Here is a 14,552-nt window from a genome sequence, read left to right on the forward strand (position 1 = left end):
AGGGAGTTGGCCAACGATAAATCTCAAAAATCAATATGACAGGGCCCGGGGTAATCAGTATCAATGATTTTAAACTGGAATAAGTCCCTTGGGGAGAAGAATGATAAAATCCTCCAAGCTCGGAGTCTGAAAAACATCCCGAGGATGAAGGATGGAGAAGGGGAAGAAAAAGAGGTGAAGGGGGGAAAAAAAGAAAGAGAATATTGATGCTTTTTACCCAGAAGCCCCTGCAGCAGGGTTAGGTTCTCCGTTGTGCCTTCTCTGGGATTTGTGCTCTTTCCTGCCGTCTTCCTCTTAACTTCCATCACTCATTCTTCTGTTGTCTCTTGCAGTCGTTCTCACCCTGTCCAGTGTTTACGCTCTTACTTCGCTTTTTCTAGTTTCAACCTGCTCCTTGTTTTGTTTTTTAATCTTTCACGCTTTCTCAGTCACGCTCTTTGTTACTCCTTTTCATTCTCTCTATCTTTAGCATATCTGTCTCCGTCATAACTGATACCCCCGCGTCTTAGGCTACTTTTATTTTGTTTTTTTCTTCCCCGGCCCCCTCAGGATATGTTTTTGATACCACACTCTCCTTCCTCCTCTTCCTTCTATTGTTTTCTTTTTTTTTTTTTTAAGTCCACAAATCAAATTTTACTGAAATGTCTCCCTATCAAATTATAAACCCGCTGATCTGTACGGAGAGAGAGCTGTTTATTTTATTTTATATATGTGTGTTGGGCCCGTTGGGCTCCTGAGGGATAAGGGAATCAGAGGCATGACTCAGGGCTAAAAAAAGACAACATGCACCCTCCTCTGCAATGTTTTGGAGAAAAGCTATTTTACTATAATTGTATTAAGTATTAAGTAAATATAACAGACCTATTACAGGCCTGATGAGGCAGATAAGCGGAACATTGAGCAGCTAAAGAGCCGGATATTAACCAGGCCTAGAAGGAGAGTAAATACTGGACTTAGATTCACCAGGTGGCCAGAAACAGGAATGAATGCCAAATGAAGGCTAATGTTACTGTGGGTCTGCTAAATGAATAAATCTGCAACTGTTTGCAGACACTTTCACCGTAGCAGATTAAAAAATATGGTTTATATTAACAGCTCCTAAAGCAACTGCTGTGACCTGTAAATGATGTCAGAGGGACAGGTGTGTCAGTCACTGCTGATTGGTTCGGGCCCTCCTCTTTTCTCTGAAAACAAAAGGTACTTTGGTCTGTATCCTGCACTTTGTGATCACTTGGTTGGACATTTCTTGGTTGGAAATGTTTTCTGTCCCTTTGTTCTGTATATTCCATTCACTCGTGTGAGACTCTGTTGGCAGGAAGAATTGGCTGATTTGGTTTCATGTGCACTCGCTGCAGGTCTCTGGAACAGTGGCCTGTGCCCTTTGCTGAAAACAGTTTTTTAATCACCCCCCCCCTCCTTGGCACTAGTCAGAAATATGGTGAATGCTACCCTGTCATGCGTGAAACATCTGGGGCCCTTTGTGGGTAAATGTCAACAAATAACATTTTGTCAGCATTTTAAACATCTATCTGCCCCAGAGTCTCCGCCTCCCCCTCTCGCTCAGCTGCAGATGCCCTGGGTTCCCCCCTGGATGTATTTTAAACCCAGATAACACTCTAATACCCTTATAGTCGCTGCAGCCAGAGCTCCACAGGCATTCGTTTCAAATATTTTTTGCCTCTCCTTTTCAGCAGATAAATGTTGGCATCCGAAATAACTCACATTCACAGGAATGCAAACCTCTGAACGCAGAGCAGGCAGGCCTCATTTTGGCTTCAGTGAAACCAGAAGGCGAAGCGAGCTTGGCAAGCTTGGGAGTACCAGCTGCACCGCATGTTTCACCATCACTGAGTACACTCCGTTAGAAAACACACTGTAGTTTTTACAGTTTGAGGGCTTGAAAATGCACTTTAGTATGACATTTGCCCCTTCGTCAACATTTTTTTCATTTTTGGTTACGGATTCAAATCCAGTTTATGACCTTTGCTGAATGTCACCTTCTTTCCCTGACATTCTTTGCTATTCTCGAACATTAAATCTGGAAACAGCATTAAAATCTGCTTAAAAGTACCTCGCATAATGTCACACATGACTTGACTCGTTTGCCTTTTCGTAGCCGAGGCTGTGGAGAAGCTCTCTGTGGCTGCCGTCATTAGCGCTGAGGGCAGAAGGATGCAGGGCCAGAGGAGGCTCTCACAGACCAGTTAACATTCTTTTCTTTTCTTTGGGCCTTGGACTGTGCATGTCTGAGATACTTGGTCAGTGAATTCCAGGGTTGAGGGGGCCAGAGACCAGAGTCCTCCTGTTTTGCAGTGCAGCACATTTATATTGACAGCAGGGGTGTGCTTCTCAGCTCGTAATAAAGCAGCGGCCACTGGCAACCAGTAACAATTAGCTGCAACGGCTCTTAGCAGATTCAGAAATAGCAGCAGCAGCAGTGGTTGTAGTAGTGACAGTAGTTAGCACCAGCAGGAGCATTTAGGAACATCAAAAGTCAGAAGCAGCACTTAATGGCAGCACAAGCAGCATCAAAAGAAAGAGCAGCTCCAGTAATTAAAGGCAGCAGCGGAAGCTTGTAGTAACAATAGCAGTTAGCATCAGTGATAGCACGTAGCTCCAGCATCAGCAGTGAGAAGCATCAGTAGCAGCAGCACTGGCAGTATGTGTGTTACAGATGTGTTTGCTGCTGTATCTGTCAAAGCATCTGGAATATGTCAAACAGAATGTTTAGTTTTTGTCTTCGGTTGCCACCATGACATGTGCAGGGGTTTCCGTCTTCTCACCTGCAAACGGGCAGTACCATCCTCAGGTACCTGCTGACCTCCTGTGTATCACCTGCGAGCTTCACAACGCTGTGTCTGTGTAATGGTGAACAGATGCTGTCAGACAGGAAAATGTCAGGCTAGATCAGAGGAGAACAGTACATCTTAAAGGTCACCGTGGGAGGAGGACTGTTGTCTCATCGTCCTGCTTGCTGTAAATTTCCCACAATGCTCTGCAGGTCTTAGGACAGGACTGGGAATGTTGAAGTGGTGCGGAAGATGCTACTTTTTGTGTTAATCTCCTCAGCGGAAGAAACGGAGAAGCTTCTTCATTTCCTCTGCTCGCTCCACTCGTGTCTCTTCCACATCTTCTCTGCTCATCATTTCATTTTCCGGCCTCCTCCCTTTATCTTTCTAGCCCTCGACTCGTCATTTCATCTTGTCCTCCGTCGTATCTCAGTCTTCCATCCCCTCTCGCGCTCTGTCTCTCTGTCTGTCACTGTCTATTCAGAGCAGATTAGCAGCCATCAGACTGCCAGCAGATGCTGACTCATGAGCCTTTAAGTCTGTGTTCGTGTGTGAGAAGCTTGAAGAGCTTCAAGGTTAATCTTCTGTCAAATCTTTGTTTAACCTTTGCTTTTCATACACTTGAATCATTTCTTGTACCTTTCTTGTCACTGTGCTACTGTTGTGAACACACACACACAGACACACACACACACACACACACACACACACACACACACACAGACCTTATAGGTGCACACATGCACAAACACACGAATACATGGGATCAATGCTGAAGCTGATCAGGGTTAAACTGACAAGCAGCAGTGATGAATTACACACCTCCCTGCTAAACTTGTCCTCCTCGACCTTCGCAGCCAAACAGCACACTGTAACTTGCTGTGTGTGTTTTCTGCTTCACAGGTCTGCTCTCAGCTACAGTAGAGTACACTTACACTCTGCACTCTGCAGTAAATAGCCATTCTGAAACGTCCTTATCTTGAGAATTAACTGTGATGCTGATGAGAATTATTGCTGTGTGAAACTGTTGTTGGCTAACTGCATATACACAATAAGCTCTGTGGATGTTGTGCATATCGTACTCTGAGTGAGAAACGTGCTACAAAGATTCAGAACGTAGACTTAAAATGAAATTTGGCTGAAAAGTGAAAGTTTTCCAGACGTCTCAGCAGCATTTCATCTGGGACCTGCTTCATCTTGATAGTTATTTAATTCCTGTTGAAAGAGTTTTATGTAACTTCAGCATCTTAAAAAACTTTCACTTGTCAATCACATTTTTTTGACCTTCAAATCAAAGTAGCACTTAGTGAATGATTAAATTAGCTTTTGGTTTCTTTGCAGCACCGTGGCAGTCAGAGCTGTGTGTGTAAAGTGATCTGTGGCCGCGTTTTAATTGGATGTTTAATTGGATGTAATTACCCTGGTGGTGGTTCCTGCACAGCGCTCAGATGGCACAGTGCTCTTCTGCTGTTGAGTTTAAATGGGTCAGCTCTTGTTGATGGAGACTTTTAGTTGCTTTTGACCATAAACTAGCTTCAGAAGTCAAACAGGGTGAATGTACAGCTTGTCAGTGAGTGGTCAGAGGATGTCTCACTGCCGCAGACTGACCTTTTGATCTGTGTCCTTCTGCTGCACAGTGGGAGACGCTGATGTTGGTTGGTGTGATGCTTTAACTCAGACAGATTTACCACATTGGCTGAGCATATTCATGTTTACATGGAGATAAACCCTTTTGATGAGACTGACCCTGTGATCTTTCCTCTTTTACAAACGATGGGACAAATTTAGCATTTTCAGCCCAACTATGGACTTGTCAGCATGTTGTTCATACTTTCCAGCACTGTGTAATGAATGAAGCTATGGACCTCTGGCAGAACGTTTGAGTTTTACTCGTTTACATAAAGAAGATCATTGTTGTGCATCTTAAAATGTAGCGGATGTTAACAAACTGGGGTAAATGTAGCGGAGAAGTTTCTGTACTGTTGTATTACAGGTCAGTGCAGACAGTTGGCAGATGGTTTTACCCCAAGCAGCAGAATAGACTTGAGACCTTTGGACTCCGTCCCCCACCCATGCAAGTAAATACAAACACACATGCAACCGGACAAACACACAATCAGTGAAATGTTGACATGTCCATTTCCAGCTAAAGGTCAAGGGAAAACTGAATTCATGGCGGTTCTCTCACGTGTCCACTGCACGGCATGTCCTCTGTCCATGCTACATGACGTGTGTGTGTGTATTTGAGGAATCAGAGTGATGAGGAGCAGTGAGACAATTACGAGCCATGAAAAGCAGCAGTAGAAGATGAAGAGAGATGAGTGAAATTACTTTCATGTGTGTGCTGATTTTGTGATTGTGTCTATTTTAAGCTGCTTTCACGCCTTTTAAATTGTCCCTTGGGGACAAATAAAGTGACTTGAACTGGATCGTGTTTCTCCGTAGCTGCTCTTCAGACACGTAGGCATGTGCAGAGAAATGCTCACAAGCACTCTCACTCTAAGAACCCACGCACACACACACACACCGTGCAGCCATAAACCCAGTCAAGCCTCCTCTCTGCGGAGCTGTAGCGCAGCATTCAGCTTTGATACAGATGGTAATAAGTCATCAGAGCTGTGAGAGCTGAAGGACCCTGGAAGGTTTATTATTCCTGTCTTCACACACAGGAGCCTCAGTGACGGCTCAGGATTTACAACATCACACATGTGTAGCATAAGCTGCTGCAGGGACTGTGCAGGGGATGGGTTCAGGTCTGTTCCGAACTGTAACGTCCCCACGGGAGGGATTCACAGGATCTGTAAACACACAGTGCAGAGAGATCATTTAAAAAGAATGAAGAAATGTAATTCAAATTATTTAGAGTATAATATATGAAAAGGAATGGATTGGACAGATTATACAGATGATGATGTTGCTTAAGGTGTGCCGTGGCCAGGTGTTCAGAGGAAGTAAAGTCAAACACCACATGTGGAAGTCAAGAATCTAAGGAGATGAAAATGTGATGCATGATAATAAGCGTTAGCATCAACAGCAGAGATCTAACAGTAGGTTCAGTCTGAAAACTCTTGGCTTTTAATTATTTAAACACAGTGAGACCAGCAAAAATCTGGCAAACGCAAGGAAAGTGAACTGTCTCTATTAGAAATGTCACTTGTAAACATAATCCAACGAGATCCAACCAGCTGCTTAAAAATCCTCTAAATATCTGCTGAGAAAATATTTCATTTCTGTGTTGAAAGGAATCTTTTGCAGGACTTCTCATAAGCTGATGTTTTCCTGGACACTCCACCTCCTCAGCTCTTTCTTAGCACTGTGTCTGTATTTAACAGGGTGGTTTCAGGAAACTTTCCAAAATGTTGCCTTGACTAAGCTTTTCTAAGCCGTGCTGTTCATTCTGCGGCTGAGGTTAAACTCTTATCTGATTTTCTCCATTTTGACATTTTGAGCATGACTGAGTTTCAAAAGATGCATCTGAACACGTACACTTTAGAATTTAAAAATGTGTTCAGCAGGCGGGTTGTCGGCCTTTTCACCCCTCGCAGGATAATTGTCCTTCCAGCTCTGTAACACACTGCGTGAGCTCAGTTTCTGTACATGACACCATAACAACAGCAGCTCAAAATAAAACTTCATACAAAGGATGATAAACCTCTGAAATAATGAACGTAATGTTGGCACATCTATCACATATTTTACTCATTAACAGGCTCTGAGTGTGGGAGGGAGAGAGCTGTTAATAACTCACCCACTGAGCGTTTGAACTAATCAGGAAATAGTGGTGAACGCCTGCTGAATGTGGGGCTGTGAAGCTGTGTGTTTCTGTTGTAATGCTGTTTTCTTGAGTTAACGTGAAAACGTTTGAACCATCTACAACATAAGTTCTGTGTGAATTCTGTTTCCAGTTTTCACCAAGTGTCTGAGAGGACACAGATCCCGGATGTGTCTCTCTCAGTCAGACAGCGTGGGCAGGATTATGACGTTTTCATTCTTAACTTTTGAACTCTCATCGCTGCTCAGCAGCCGTGCTAATGTCAGCATGGTGGTGGGTCGGTCCAATGCTTTGATCCATAGTGAAGTATCACGAAAACTGGGTCAGAACAAGGATGTTGGGAAATCGCTGGGCGGAACGGAACAGTTGGGTCAGGTCTGAAAGTGTAGAGCTGAGTCTGACAGGCTGAGTCTGAAGAGACACACGGTACGACAGTTTTCCTTTCTTTTGTGCAGTGAACATCACAACCTCAGAGTTCTGCTGCAGACTTTCCAGCCGTGTCCCAGGAAACAGGAGCTGCCACACACTCGTGTTTATTAGAGCAGATTTAAAGGCTGCATCATAACAGGCTCATCACCTCGTCTGTTGCTGTAGAGGGTGAGGAAGGATTATGAAATGAGGAGTCAGATCAGGGTCCCCATAAGGACATACTGTAAGTGCAAGGATGTGTGTGTGAGTGTGCAGTTAGTCAGGTCCATTGCCAGAGGTTTGCCTCGCGACTAATTAAGCAGGTAGGCGGTGCAGATGGTGAAACTGCCAGCACAGGATGAGCTGATGGCCATTAACGTGACTTCTGCCTCCACTTTAATCTTTCTTAGCTGGAGAGAGAGAGAGAGAGACACTAAAATCTGTGGAGCTGAAACAGAGGGAGAGAGAGAGACTGACCTAGAAATTGGGAGATGGGACAGAAAGAAATAAAGGTTTAGATGGAGAAATCAGATGGAAAACTCTGAGATGGGGAATCAAGGATGGAAGTCGGAGCAAACTGAAGACGACGGAGGACAAAATCCCCCAAAAAAGTTAAGAGTGAATAGTTTAAAATAAAGTAGAGATGGAAAAGAGAAAGTGGACAGATACTGAGGACAGGAAAACAGAGGGTGGAAGAAAATCACAGCAGACATGAAAATAAAGTGTCACTGAAAATCAAAAGGTTACTTATCAGTTAAGACGACCACAAAGTTAAGACAACCACAGACAAGTTTTCATTTCCTTTCTTGTCTTTCTCCTCATCCTTTCTTTTAATTTCCTTTACTGTTCTTTCCTTCTCTTCACAGATTTCATTCCTCCTGGAGGCAAATCTTTTGACTGCCACAAACATCTGAAACAGAATGGAATGTAATGAAGTGTAGAATACACACAGGACAAGTACTCATTAGTTCATGTGCCCTTTATGCTTCTTATCGTAATTAATAAAGTCAGTCAATGTTAAAGTGAAGAACAGATATTGAGGGTGAGGCTCAGTCCCCCTCAGTGTTGTGACTTAGTTCTTCTCTGTCAGAGAGAAAAGAAACAACGACGTCTAAATAAGTAAAGAAAGGAAACATGAAAAAAAAAGACAGATCTTTGCTCAGTACCTTTTCCCACCTCTGATATGAGGTGTCGTTTCATGTGTGTGCAGCAGACATGATCCCCTCCCCTCTCCTCTTGAAAAGCTCAGCGCGTGTTGGTTCAGTGCAGCCTGATTGGTTTGCAGTAGCTCATTTCTCAACCGGGCTCTCGCAGGATATTTGCAGTGTTCAGAGTTTCTGAGTCCTTTTGAGCCTCGTGTGCCATCAGCCGCTGCTTCTGCAGGCTGCCCAGGAAATTGAAGCCTTCATTTTCCCCAAAGAGTCGAGTTTTTCTTTCTTTCTTTCTTTTCTTTTCTTTTTTTTTGGTTAAACAAACGTCTGTCAGGTAGAATCCCATCCTCCCCTGCAGACGCAGCGTCTCCCACTGGAAAGATTTTCTCTTTTAGCTTGTTAGGTTTTCAGGTTTGTTTCTGTTACGCAGTTGTTTGTCCATCATGCGAATCTGAGGATTTGTGGATGTTTTCCTGCAATCTGCTCGAGTTGCCTGACCCTTATTTGAAATCCAGCTAACAGCACATTCTTACTTCAAACATACGGACAGAAGCACCTCGGGTCACCTTGTTCAGTAGAAACTGGAATAGGAGAGGGTCTTGATAAAGAGAATTAAAAGATCAAAAGACTAAACATTATTTTATTTTTATTTGCAGACTCACTCAGGTATCACATGTTTAGCAAATTCTCAAAACTCAGCTGAACCGTGGAATTATAGAAATACGGGTTCTGAATCAATTTAACCAGCTTTTTAATATGCAAATACAGAGAACCCTGCTGCGGACAGCAGAGGAGAGTGGGCGTTTTTTAGAAAAAGGTACAGTGTGTCACAGAGGCTTTGAAGCAGCCGTGTCTCATTGATATTATCTGGTGCAATTTAATAAAAGCTTTTGCAGAAAGTTCTGGCAAAGCAGAACCACACTGCAAAAAATAGTTTCTAATATTTTTCAGATGCAGGACCACTCAGGATGCTGAAAACGAGCTTCGACGATCCAGAAAGCACAGCTATGCTAATCCGCAGGTGAAAAGAAATGAAATGTGTATTTAACGTAGTTTAAGATGCACCCTATAGACACATGGGCAGTGTTTCACCAGCTCTGGGCGCTGGACAGGAAGTGAAGTCTCACTGCTGCCTGCTTTGGCTGGAGACAGAGCTGATGAGATCAGAGAATCAGGCTCTAAAACCAAAATGCTGAACTGAGAGAGGCTATAAATAAATCCCCATAGAGCTGAGGGGAACTGAGTCAGATCATTCTGAGCTCATCAATACAAATAACATTTTATCCACTGTTAATATAAAAATATTGATTAGTGCAGTTTTAGCTCACAATCTGAAGTTCTGTCTGTCTAAAGCTGAACTCAGTGAAGGAGGAAGTTCGGTGGGATGAGACTGAAAATGAGAGTCGTCATGGTTTCATTAGCTTAGAATGAGACTTTCAGTTCTACATATCCACGTTCTACAGTAGCCCAGAACAGACAAACTAAACACTGGTTCTTACCTGGAGGCCACCAGAGGTTGTTCTACGCTCTTGGAAAGGGAGGGGTGAGGGGGGCGGGATTTAGTTGGTCGCAGTCTGCAACCTCACCACTAGATGCCCCTAAATCCTACGCACTGGTCCTTTAATGACCCAAAACCCAACCAAGCACCAGCTCTGTCTTACCTGTGAGTGTTAGTCTGTTAAACAATGACTCTGTTTGACAGATGTTTATGTGTGTGTTGTCTTTTACGTGTTATATCTTCTTAAGTATTTACTTTAGTTGTTGTGTATGAAAAGGTCTGTTTTATGAGGTAAATATTCCCCAGGCATGAAAATAAACTGACAGTCAATAAATAGGCTCGTCAATAAATTGCATTAGAGAGCACCAGCAGGCAGCTTTCTTCAGTTGTTTGATATTAAAATTAGGTGTTTTGCATTCACACACTCACACACAATAGTGAAGACACTTGTTGGGGTGGATATTTTTTGCAGTGTATTTTCAGGATATTAAATTGTCTCACGGCGGTGATAGTTTTCCCTCTAAGCTGAAATAGAACCATTGGATTACTTGTAAAACCCATAAAAAGCTCATATAAACACGTCCATTAGTAATTATTCTCAGCATTACTTGCTCGTTTCTCCCGCTTTGCCTCTTCCTGCTGTAACTGCTTTATTTAATTTTCTTTGCATGAAACAGTGAAAATAAAGTTGTGTTCAGGAGGCTACGGCCCCACGGGCCGACAGCGGCCCCTGATATATGACGTGTCGCTGTCCGCCCTCACAGCAGCCGCTCAGCGCTGCATGATAATTTAAAGAGCGGTAGCACAAACACAAGACAGCGCCGACATGATAATAGCAACACGGAGGGAGCAGCTGCCTCTGTGAAACTTTATTCGGACGGAGGATGCAGTTTTTAATTTCAGCCCTCAGCAGATCAGCGCCACCCTTCATTAACCTGCCCCGACCTGCTCATTAATTCACATTCCTGCTCTAATTGGGCGGCGGTGTGTGTAATGGGTGCTGCATTCTTGTGCTCTCCATGTTGAGTAGAAAAGAAATGATTAACAAAAGTGGCGTCGGTCGTCTGTCGGCAGGATGGTCGCAGGCTGCGTGTGGGGAATGAACACTGTTTTCTGAAAAGATGAAAATCTAATTACGTTCAGGAAGTGGATGTAAACTCACTCATTGCATCACGAGCGTGAAATGCAGGGATGTGCTCACAGAGTGGCTAAAGTGGCTCCTCTGACTGAAGTGCCAAAACGTGGCAGGCCTTGCCGTCGTCGCCGCCGTCGTCGTGGCAGCTGCTGCGGCTGTTTCTCTTCATAACTGTGAGAAAGTTCCTGTTTAAGCAGCAGTGACATCATTGTTTTTTTAGCGTCTGCATCTTAATTACCTAAAAACTTTGTGAAGAAACTTTTCTCCTCTGCACCGTCTGTGTGTCTGCGACAAAGTGAACAGTATGAAAGTTGTTTTTATCGCTGCAGTTTTTGTGCATTTGCATCACACAAGGGTCAAACGCACCTTTTGTTCTTAAATTGGTTCTAATTCTGAGTTGTTGTGCAGCGCCCACGTGGAGGCTATTTCTGTTCCTTCTGCATTGGCAGCGTGCGCTGGCAGCCCTGAACAACTGGAAATCAGAAATTCATACCAGTACTGTGATTTAGTCAGGTTGCATTGAATGAACCAGAGTGCCATTCAGCTGAACCTTCCCATTTTCATCTATATGAAGGTTATATCACGTTTATATTTGATACAGGTCACTGTAACTGATATTACAGCGTCTTTATGACAGTTTTTCAGGAGCAGAGTTAAATCTTTACTTTATGTGTGTGTGTGTGTGTCCCATATGCAAATCCACGCAAAGGCTGTTGCAAACACTCGCCCCCCTTTCACACTCAATAAGTCTTCGATTCAAAGCGTTTTCACGAGCTGCGGTTAAGTAAAAGCTGCTGATTCGTGCGAACCTCCATATGCTGCGCGGCTCCACTCTGCTGAGCCGCTAATTCCTTCAACGGTGTTTTTATTCCCGCGACTTAAAGCGGAATCGTTAAAGGCTCGATCGAGGTGTGTCACCAGTGTCAGTAACATCCGTGTACACACCGACGCTGGGTTTGCTGATGGTAAATGTTCATCTTAGTACAGAACCACAGTACTGTAGAACTGATGCTCATAATAATAACTGTTATTATAACAGTCCAGTGGTGTCATACACAGCCAGATAAATCACTAGGTAGAATTCTGTTTTTAATTTGTTCAAACTTCTTAGTGAAGTTTCAGAAGTCATGCAAACGTCGAAGTAAGCGCTCAGTGCTTGTAAATTATCGTGGCTCATTTATTGTCTAATGATGTAATAAGCTGCCGACCCTGAACGTGACTGCTGGAGCTATTTTCAGACCCTCGGCTTTAGAACTTATTTCTTTTTGTTCTGCATATTAAAGAAAGCATCATCCAACTCTCCACCGACTCCACTGACGTCCCCTGAGAAGCTGACTGTTGTGTCACATGTGACATCTTGTAAACTGTCACAGTCTGTTATAAATTTACTGGGCGTCGCTTTAGCTCATCACATTTTGTGTTGTCACGAGCTTCTTTTCCTCCGAACTGTCGATTAGAACCAGTGGAACAAAGAACAGCGAGAACCTTCCGGGTAAAGCTGTGAGGGCTCAGTGCTCATTCATGGTTTTTAGTAAATTTAGCTGCATCAACGCTACAGGTGATGAACTGCTGTGCCACTTTTACAATGTTTAGTCTCTGGCTGCAACGTTGCTAAACAGCTAAACCACAGAGATTTAATCTGAAAACACAACAGAAGTCCACACAGCACAACGTTAGCTGAAACAAGGGCTCGGAGAGCTGAGACGACCCCCAGAGCTCTGCGAAACTTCGTTTGTGAAGGGTTTTTGAGGAATTCTGCTGATCCGGCCCCTTGGTTCTTCCCGGTTCTGCCTCTTCTCTCTGTAATGAAAGCGATGACTGTAGGAGATCTGTGCACTGATCCCACATCAGCACTCCCTAATTGGAGAAACTTGGGAAATAATAATATGGGCCTGGGAGGAGATGATCAGCTTAGAGACGGCCCATCCCTCACATGCTGACCATATCTTTCTACCTCCTCATCTCAGGTGATTAGAGAAATCCCCCGGACCCTGTCAGAAACTCCGAATCAGCACACTCATACACTGAGGTAAGTGTGTGTGTGTTCCAGTCTGTAATATGTGCATGCATGAAGCTTGGTGTGTGTCTGTTCCTGTAGTGCATGTCTGCTTCAGTGTTATTACACAAGGTCATACCACAGAAGAAGAAGACAGTTTTCTTTACAATGAAAAGTCCTGCGTTCAAACGCCGTCTCTGTTTGTCATGAAAACATTTTGTTCAGCACCTCAGTGACAGATTTGGCAAACGTTGCTCTAACAGGGATAAACAGTGCATTTGTCATTGGCTGTTTTCAGATGTGGGTTCATACATTAATAAATATTTCTGTCAGCAGACAGTCGTATGTGTGACCGACTCAGAATACACTCGGTGTGTGTGTTTGTGGTAACACTGGTGTGTTCTTACCAGTTACTGAACAGCAATGAAGCGCTATGGCTCAGAGGACTAAGATAAGTCAGGCTTTAGCTGCACAGACGACACTTATTGGGATCAATTCCGTGTTCATTTTGGTTGTTTCATGGGATTTGTTGACGGTAAGAAAAATCTCCCCGGCTCTATTCTTTATCAGAAGCTCACAAGTCTGACAAAAAGTAATCATAGAAAGTTGTCGCCATGAGAAATCCCTGTTTTTGTGAACGGCAGCTAAATCTAGTGTAGGAATTCACTTTACACTTTTATTAAGTTATCAAAATAAATAACCCACAGCTGGAGTCTCTTAATCACGGCAGCTGATGATAAGTGCTCGGTGTGTTTCTAATAACTATCTAATAACCGTCTTCTCACATTTGCTGTTAATACTTTTTTTTTTCTGGACTCAAACAAGTCAAAGCAAACTTTTGCAAACTGGTGTGAATAACAAGGCCGAGAAATGCCAGAGTCTCAGCTGAAGAACAGAGGAAGGATCCATTAACTGCAGCTGTGAGCTGAATGCACTGAAGGAAAAGGGACATTTTCTGTGAAACAGTGAAATACATGTACTGTGTGACGTAAAATGTAGATAAGTAAATGCAGGAAGTTGCTTCCTGCCACTGGTGACACAGTGTTTTAACTTAGTGAAGCGGAGCAGAAGAGCACAGGTGCCTCTCCTGAATTCAGGCCTACACAGCATCTGCCTCAGAGTGTGATGGGAGCCTCTTCCTGTTTGCTCTGTCTTAGTGGTGTGAATAAATACACACAGCAGTCAGTTATATTCTGGCACGTTCTGTCATGTTAGCGGAGCGGTAAGACTGATTTCACAGGTGTTTCCTAAAGCAAGAAAACAGAAAATGGCTTTTTAAAATCAAATAGACGCGCACAGAGAGGCTACGCCAGGAACAATAACAAATGCTGTCGTGTTACTAGACTTGTCAACTCGTAAACGTTTGGCTCGCTTTGCTGCCAACAGACTGCAAAATAAAAAAGAACGAATTTTAAGAGGAGAGAGAGGCTTGGAGGCAAGCATGTCAGCTGCAGTGTGCAAGTGCTCAGCATGTGCAGCAGCATCTCAGCGTGTTAATTTGTTCGGTTGCTTATCTCCACTCCTGCCGTACGAACTGAGAGAGCGGGACGCCGGTTCCATTATTTTCAGTCTGAGGACAAAGACACGAGTCAGGTCCGGGTCACCTGAGCCCCCAGTTCATCTGAGGATTGGTTCTTTGTCCTGGGGAGAGTATGTATGTAGAGAGCAGAGGTCTCACAATAAGGATTCTGAGAGTCCACTGTACAAACAGGTTTTAACACGTGGTTGTCTTACCGTTCATTTGCAGAGTTTGAGGCTGGTGTTTCCATTTGCATTCATACGCAGAATTATTTCTGTTTTAGC

At 43.7% G+C, this 14,552-nt stretch overlaps 1 protein-coding gene across 1 annotated transcript in view; it reads left to right on the forward strand.

Moving 5' to 3' along the window:
* Window positions 1–14,552, forward strand: part of sgcd (sarcoglycan, delta (dystrophin-associated glycoprotein)) — a 158,048-nt gene that overhangs the window by 19,461 nt on the left and 124,035 nt on the right. Inside the window, exon 2 of the mRNA XM_041051114.1 lies at window positions 12,721–12,782. The gene's annotated coding sequence lies outside the window, so the exon portion shown is untranslated. The remainder of the gene's footprint in view (window positions 1–12,720; window positions 12,783–14,552) is intronic.

The sequence above is a fragment of the Toxotes jaculatrix genome, chromosome 12 (genome assembly GCF_017976425.1).
Source record: "Toxotes jaculatrix isolate fToxJac2 chromosome 12, fToxJac2.pri, whole genome shotgun sequence".
In the NCBI taxonomy this organism is placed as follows: Eukaryota; Metazoa; Chordata; class Actinopteri; family Toxotidae; genus Toxotes; species Toxotes jaculatrix.